Here is an 8842-nt window from a genome sequence, read left to right as displayed (position 1 = left end):
AAGAGAGGGTAAACTAAAACAGGGTGCAATTTATTGAGAGCTTACTTCACAAGGTGAATTTACCTAGGTGCAAGGTGGTTCAGTCGTTAAAGCCTGATAACAATGTAGATAAGTGATTGAAACTTTTCATTAGGTAAAAAAGATGACAAATACGGGGATACTTAAGAGATCGGATTATGATAAGACTCCAGGTTTGTATATCTATGGAAAATGTAAATACTTCAAACAAAATGTGCGGTATGTTCCTAAGCAAACACAAACCTTCGTCTTTGATAAGGAGCTCGCTCACTCCCCAAGTATTTGTCGTATATCTTTCGTATATTCGTGTTACCTGAAACCAGTGTTTTGGTAACACTGTCAAATGTGTCTAAAGAAGCTTAAAGTGCGAATTCAATATTTTTTTTAATAAAGTTTATTCAACTCCATTATTCTCCAGCATGGTCAACATGGATAGAATTACATGATGCTCAGGTGCTGTGTGTATTACGGCTGATGAATGTAATTATTATCATTGCACTTTTCTCAGCTGCATCGATGATCTTATAACAATTAATCCTAAAAGCAATTGAACCCTCAAATAACCTTGGCATTCCCGTAAATTTTGTATCTCCTAGTATATTATCTCAACACTGACTGCACTACTTTTGAAGTAAAAACACCGCAGAGTGAATATATGAAGACTACCAACGAGTCGACTCAGCATGTCTAGTAAAAATAAAAAAAAAGTAAGCAGAGAAAACAACTGGCTATTTCGTGTAAACTGAAAAGACATCCAAGAGACTGTCGGTTTGGGGCTTTAACTTCACAACCCGCCTGTTAGGCCGTTTGTTGTGTTTGAACAACTGGCAGGGCTTCTGTTAACTATGAGCGCTTGCTCGAAATCTAATAACCCACATCAGAGGCTCAGAGCTTACTAGCTGCATCGTTGCCAGAAAGCCTTGAGATGGTTTAGCCGAGTGCTGCATCCTACATCACAGCAACTAGCAAAATGAGAGAATCTGAAGTGCAGCAGGAAGGCGAAAGCAGATGGTCATGCAACAGTATACAAGAATATGAGTAAGGCAGTCCAAAGTGACTGATTACCAGACTGGGGGGAGCAGATGCAAGGAATGGAAATAAAGGGAGAAAGTTGACTCGAGGGGCCGACCCTTGCTGTACAGTGGGAATAATAAGGTCGAAAGAAGTCCAAAGTGACTGATAAAAAGGGGAATATGTTGACAACTTGCAAGCAGATCTGATCTGAGAATAAACAAATACAAATCTGTCATTAGTGAAATAATGGAGAAAGAAAGGCTAACAACCAAACAAATCTCAGAACGAAAAAATAAAGCAGCGATGACGTCAGGTAGAGTAAATATTTTGGTGTTGCTGAATGTGGACAGGAGGGAGTTAGTATGATGCAAAAGTGAAAGTTTGAGACTATTTACGATAATAACATATGAGGATTAAGGAGGGGTAATTAGAGGGTTGAAGAATGAAAAAGCATCAAGGGTTGATGGGATTAACAGTGAGATGTTGTGGTACGTATCAGGAAGATTGGTTGCATGGCTGGAAAGCTTGTGTAAAGCCTGTCCCAAAGAAGGGCAGACACTAAAAGATTGGGTGAGAGGAATAAAAGTGTTCCTTTGTATAAGGGTACAGGTGCCAGAAATGACTAGGAACTATAGGGGCATAACAGTGCTTAGTTTACTGGGAAAAGCCTGTCGTAGGATCTTAATAAAGTGGGTTTTACAGCAGAAGGATTGATAGGGGAAGAACAGTGTGCACACAGACAAGGAACAGGTGTGAATCAGGTATCCGTTATGAAATATAGTGTGAGAAGTTTGACAGTTAAGCGAAAAATGCATGTCATACATGGACCAAGAAAAAAAGTAAATGAAAACTGACAGAAAGATTACTAAAGTGGGGTGACCCCGTAGGGTGGTAGCGCCGTCTGTGCACCTCACGCAGTGCACTGTAGGCATTACTTAAAGGTTCTTTGCAGCGTCTCTCCGGCCCCTAGCTGCAACCCCTTTCATTCCTTTTACTGTGCCTCTGCTCATATTCTCTTTCTTTCGTCTTACTTTCCATCCTCTCCTAATATCTGTTTCATAGTGCAACTGCTTTGAGGTTTTCCTCCTGTTACACCTTTCAAACCTCCCTCCTTACTCGCAATTTCCCTTTCAGCGTTGAATGACCTCGTAGGTCCCAGAGATTGGCCTTTAACCTAAATTTTATATTCCATTTAAAAAAAAAGGGTCTAAGTTGATAAACTGCCCTGTTTTGAACACTGTTCTCAGTTTGGTCTCCAACAACTGACTCGCATCTTAAGCTGTTGGGAAAAAAACCCGAGTTCTAATAAATCTATGATCCTTAATCTGGTATTAATTTCTGATACTCGTTCAATTAGGTCACTGTGTAATTTTCATTATCCTGATCGCCTGCATTCAGATCTTCCCAGACAATAACGTCCACCAGGTAGTAATGGATATGCAGTTAATTTTAAGTCTTGTCTTCTGTTACGTGAGATTTCATACCACACTTTTTTTTGAGGATTATGTCCTGCTGTGACCAAATAATTATTTTCCTGATCATGCATTTGAGCCGTCGGAACTTCAGAAGTTCGTACTCGGTGTAAATTTATTTATTTCTTTATTTATTTTTTGAGCGGATTGATTTTTCATAGCTAATTTGTCATAAACTGTGTTAATTCCAATCCGTTATTTTAACTTATATACTTGTTCCTTTCCGTTACTTCTCTCCCATAGTATAGTCTTCTGTCTCGATTTCTTCTTCTGTACCGAGATGTCACCGAGTTCCTTCGACTTGTAATAATGACGATGACGCTGCTGATAACATAAGTAAGAGCATTATAAAGGAAAACAATGCAACCTACGACAGAGCTTCATGAGAATAAATGTTATATAGGTCATGTCCCCTTTCCTTTCGGCAACAGACACGCCGAGGGGCATGACACTTCTGAACCTGAAGAGATGATCTGTCATGAGGTGAGTAGGACACGGTTCAAGACAAATAAGCTTACGGCAGGATTAATTCCCCTGTAAAGTGAATAACGTCTGGACCACGTCATTCGGGCTGCAGTCAATTAAAGAAGAATAACAAAAGAGACTTGACTGATTGTGAAACTCGTAATGTGATACTTTTAAAAGACTCCTGACCCATTACCGTAATTCTGGTGACATTTTGCACTGATGGGTGGCTGTTTGCTTTTTCATTCCACAGTATTGTCCAGCTTTGGAATTTCCTTCCTATTTCTGTTTTTCCTGACTTTTATAGTTCATTTTCCTTTTAGGGCCAAATTCGTTCCTAATACAGCGTTTTATTTTTTCTTTCTGGACTGGAGAAAAGTGTGATGTTAACACCCTCATCTACTGATACTTGATTCTCTACTCTTCTGGCGTCGCGTCCCGTGAAGGGCAAAAAGCACTTCTCCATCCTGACTGCTCCATATCATTTTCCCTCTCCTACGATTGATCTCGGAGTCTCCTGTATGTATAGCGGGGTTGATAGCTACTGGACCTGGACCACAGAGTATGTGTGTGTGTGTGTGTGTGTGTGTGTGTGTGTGTGTGTGTGTGTGAGAGAGAGAGAGAGAGAGAGAGAGAGAGAGAGAGAGAGAGAGAGAGAGAGAGAGAGAGAGAGAGAAACCATGAGTATATATGTAGGTTAACGCACACATTAACATGCAATATATATATATATATATATATATATATATATATATATATATATATATATATATATATATATATATATATATATATATATATATATATATATATATACATGTAAGCCTAACATACACCCGTAAATATACAGGTATTTATACGTGAATGAAATGCATAACTATAACGTGTACAGTCTGCTATTTTTCTCTGTTCAAGTAATACGGAAGTATATTTTTCCATAGGACATTTAATTAAATAACTTTTTCACCCAAAACCGGAAAACTATTTACTTTTCATGCGAGCCACAAACGCAACTCATTTGCATAATTCGAACATTGAAATTCACTTCAAATAACTTGACGTCTCCGATAAATTTTGCAGAGTATAAGAGTCTCATTACCAGAGCTAATTTTCATTCACGAATTCTATTTTCAGCGCTGTATTCATGCAAGTACATACGTGTGCATGATTAAAAAACATTCCTTTTTCTATAACCTGTAATGCTTAGACATGGGAAGTGAGCGGTGAGGTTCTTGTCGTCTTTTGTACAAATAAATCGGGTGAATGTGACGAATTCTAAGTAGCTACTTTTTATGAAAATGATGATGAAGCTTAACGTCACCTGTTTCCTAAGTACTGTAGTATTTGCCTACATTTATTCTGAAACATTGCCAAGAAATTATCAGGGCACTTGATAACGAGAGGAATTTTTCAATAGATATGAGTGATTATACAATTCAAGTACAATCATATTTTGCTGGATTATATGCTCCAAAGGTTACAATGTTTATCACAGCAATTTTCCTCATCAAAAATACAGAAATATATCATTAGAAAAAAAAGTCTTCCGATTAGGAGCGAGTATTGTCGTTTGTTCAGTGGCGTCGCATCAAAAAAGGTCTCCAAGAGACGTTATAACTAATTTAGTATAGAAGGCTAGAAAATGCAAGGATGGCCCCCATAGAGGGGGTAGTGCTGTCAGCACACCTCATGTGGTGCACTGTAGGCATTACTTAAGGTTCTTTGCTGCGTCCCTTCGGCACTTAGCTGCAACTGCTTTCAGTCCTTTTAATGTACCTCCACTCATATTCTCTTTCTTCCATCTTACTTTCCACCCTCTCAAAACAATTTATTCATAGCGTAACTGCTTTGAGGTTTTCCTACTGTTACATCTTTCAAAACTTTTTACTGTCAATTTCTCTTTCAGCGCTGAATGACCTCATAGGTCCCGGCGCTTGGCCTTTGGCGAAAATTACTTACATTCTGCAAGGATGCCTTCAAGGAGGAGGAACATCCGTTAAAAAAACTAGCCATTATGACTTCGCCCAGCTGAAACATACTGTAGACTCATGTCTCATTCCCTATATGATATTGATATTTATGAAAATTCGGGTTTACAGATTAGTTGTGCCAAGAAAAATAAAAAAAAATATATAAAACGCTTGACAATGAAATAATTATATATACAGACACAATCCTCATTTTCTAGAACTCATTAATACACCAACAATGAAGTTTTGGTCGAAGTACGACAGGCAAAGGTCATAACTTTCCAATCTCTAGAATTTATTTCTTCCCGTTTTTTTCGGCTTCCTTTTCGTTATTATTCATTCACCTCAGTTTATCAAGCTTTCGTTGTCTTATGATAATTCTTTTTCCTATCTTTATTTGGCTGTAAAGTCTTATTCTAGCTCCATCTTCTATTCATCTTTATTCTCTTTCCGCCATCTCTATGGCTCTACGCGTTTAGTGGCATGTTTCACCTGCTTCTTATTCTATCCTTCTCTACCTCCATTTCATCCTTTTCAGGTTTCTTCTTCTTCTTCTTCTTCTTCTTCTTCAAAGCACGCGCAAGGAATCTCTCATTCCTTTACAAATCCAACAAGAGCCTTTGATTACGAAAACCCAATAGCCTAATTGCCGCCTTGGAATATGCGCGTCCCTTCTTGGGAATCTGAATGGGAATCGGTTCCAGGGGAAGGGAACGATGTTTGGCTGGGCGTGGGCTGGTGCGGCCGGTGGGCCAGGGAGAAAGGGGGTGGTGGGGGTGGGGAGGGGTTCAGGATGAATGAAAAAGATTCTTCCGCAACGACACCGGAAGCGAATGGGACAAATTTAGAGCTCATAGTAAAGCGCATTTCTCTCTCTCTCTCTCTCTCTCTCTCTCTCTCTCTCTCTCTCTCTTAACACCAGTAAGTCAGGAAAAGACAACAGCTTAAACTCTCTCCCTCTCAGTAAAATTAACCTTTGACAATATGACGACAGTTTAACAATGAACAGCTGACCTTTGAAACTGTGATGCCAGCTGTTGAAAAACAAAACTCTCTCTCTCTCTCGCTAGTACAACAAAAAGAGTGGAAGTATACACATAAAAGGAAATGTAAATAATGGCTTGGAAATAAAGTCGAAACCGGTGTGGGGAACGTATCCATGTAATGGTATATTACCGTATATATTGTGCAGAGTTAGGTTAAGGTTTTCGCTCTTTCTTTCATCTCCCACTTATTACTGACTTAGTGCGGAAGTTGTTTTGTTTCTCTCTTCTCCTCGGCGCTTTCTCTCTAAATATCGTTTACGTGGCTGTTAACTGTGAGTTTGAATGGGAGTTTTAAGTGAATGTGTTCGTGCCCTCAGCCAGTAATTCGAGGATGTGTACAAGTAATTCAGTGTAATAAATCTAGGCATTTACGCTGAATTTTTCAATTACCCCCTCAAGAAAGTGTATTCTGTCTATGATGCTGGTAAATCTTACTCTTTAGCTTGCAAGCTGTCGTAGTAAGGGTAATTTATTTATTTATTTATTTATTTTTTGGAAGGCTCAGAAAGTGTCTGGAAATGTTATTCGAACTTTAAAATAAAAAACCAGCTTTTGATAAATTATCTTATCGGGACATGTGTGATAAAAGAATCACGTACAAAAGTGATTATAATCATATATATATATATATATATATATATATATATATATATATATATATATATATATATATATATATATGATTATAATACTTTTGTATGTGATTCATTTATCACATATTTATATATATACATATATATATATAATATATATATATATATATATATATATATATATATATATATATATATATATATATATATATATATATATATATATATATACATACATTATATATATATATATATATATATATATATATATATATATATATATATAAATATATATATATATATATATATATATATATATATATATATATATATATATATATATATATATATATATATTTATGTGTGTGTGTGTGTGTAGATATTTCCATTCCGTCTACGCTTTGCCTCCTTCTGAAAACAAATTCCCACCAAATCAATCTTCAATCTCCTTCCAAAGGAAACCTGCACAATACGAGCTTGAGCTCCTTGGAATGCCGCCGTTCGAGTAGGAGCATTCCAGGATTGAAAAGACATTCCAAGAAACCTGAAAAGTCTCGGGGATAAGAAGACTGAAAGGAGAATGGGAATTCCTCTCGCCTCCTCCTGTGATCCTTGGGCTAAGGGGGCGTGTCCCCTTGGTGTCTCTTGATATGATCTTTCATCCAAGACAAAAGGAAGTTTGCTCTGTGGAAGTCTTTGAGCTTCCTAATGATATCCTTCCATCCTTTCCAGAATGCCTTCCTCCTCCTTCTTCTTCCTCAATCCAGCCTGGAATCCTTTGAAGACGAAAGACATTCCCACTCACGGCTTTTTCACCTTCTGTGTTAATGGTCCTTTCGAAATCTCTCCCATCATTCTTATGGCATCTCGTCTTCTTGCTTTTCTCCAATCGGGCACCTGAGAATGTAGGATACTTATCGAGCCTTTCGTGCGCTCCCACCCACCTCTTCCGAAAGGGCTTCCTTCTGTCTAGCATAAAAATATCTTATTTAAGCTCTGTCTATTATCTTTCGAGTGCCATTTAAGAAAAACTTTCTCTCGAGAACATCGTTTTCATTCTCCTTTCTAAAAACAAGGCCAGTGGTTGGCACAGAATTCCAGACGACTGAGAACACGTGAAAAGGAATTCCAGATGACGTCAGATACAGACTCGGCCAATCTCGGCTACTCGATCGTGGATTTCAGCCAATCAAAGCGAGGCTGTGTGTTCCAGAAAGGTTTGTTTCTAGCGGTTCTTCGCGACATCTCGAGAGACCAACAACACCTGGGAATGCGTTCGATACAAAAGGCAAGTGCCTTAACATAAACATTCGGTCTTCGAAAGTATGCTACGAGGCTGCATCCCATTGAGCCGGAAATCACATACCTTTAGGGAGCTATCCTCACCTCTAAGAGCGCATTTCCTTTAAGACCCCGGAACCATCGGCCATTTATGTCTTGGGGTTTGAACGTGGTCGCTTCTGAATGGTCTCGGAGGTGCTCTACCAGTCGCCGGGTTTTTCTTGAATGGTGAGATGTTTACCAATGAATGGGGGCGTCCCCTGCCATCTTCAAGGCTGAATGGGGCGCCAGCTGCTTACATCTCCTTCACTACCATTCCTATTAACGCCTCTCCTGCCAGTCAGGCAGCCCCTGGCCTCTGGCGAGAAGAAGGAATAGCTGGAAAAAAAAGTCTTCCTCTCTCCTTCCTTGAATTTCCTCCTCCAAGTTTTTGCTTCTTCTTCCTGTATAAACCTGTAGGATATAAGACGCAATCTGCGCCACAGTTCCAAATACTTGCGTTTCTCTGGGTTCTGGTTTGTCAGTTGTTTTTTTGTCCCTCCTGGGATTAAACAGCATTCTACTCATACCCCGTTCTGCAATATATACAGAAGTTTATGCAACACATAGGCTGTATCTGCACATATACGATGTTTTGACACTTAACTGTTCTAGACTCATTTACCCACGAGCAGCTATGCACGTACACGAAGCCACGCGCACGCGCACACACATATCTATTATGGCAAGGAAATATGTATACAATAACATGTATACTGTATACAAAGGAAATGTGTATACAGTGACATGTATGCTGTATATAACACATCAACGTTAAATTTTAACAATACATTTGAATATGATCACTTTCAAATGAATTCATTTTAATAACAAAGGTAAACTTTCAGACTATATATATACTAAAGTTATTCTAAATTATACGGGACATATAATTTATTCTAAATTATATGTCCCGTTCTATACAAAATGGCTATTAATTGCTA

Source organism: Macrobrachium rosenbergii, chromosome 20, assembly GCF_040412425.1.
Source record: "Macrobrachium rosenbergii isolate ZJJX-2024 chromosome 20, ASM4041242v1, whole genome shotgun sequence".
NCBI lineage: Eukaryota > Metazoa > Arthropoda > Malacostraca > Decapoda > Palaemonidae > Macrobrachium > Macrobrachium rosenbergii.
This window is presented reverse-complemented; position numbering follows the sequence as displayed.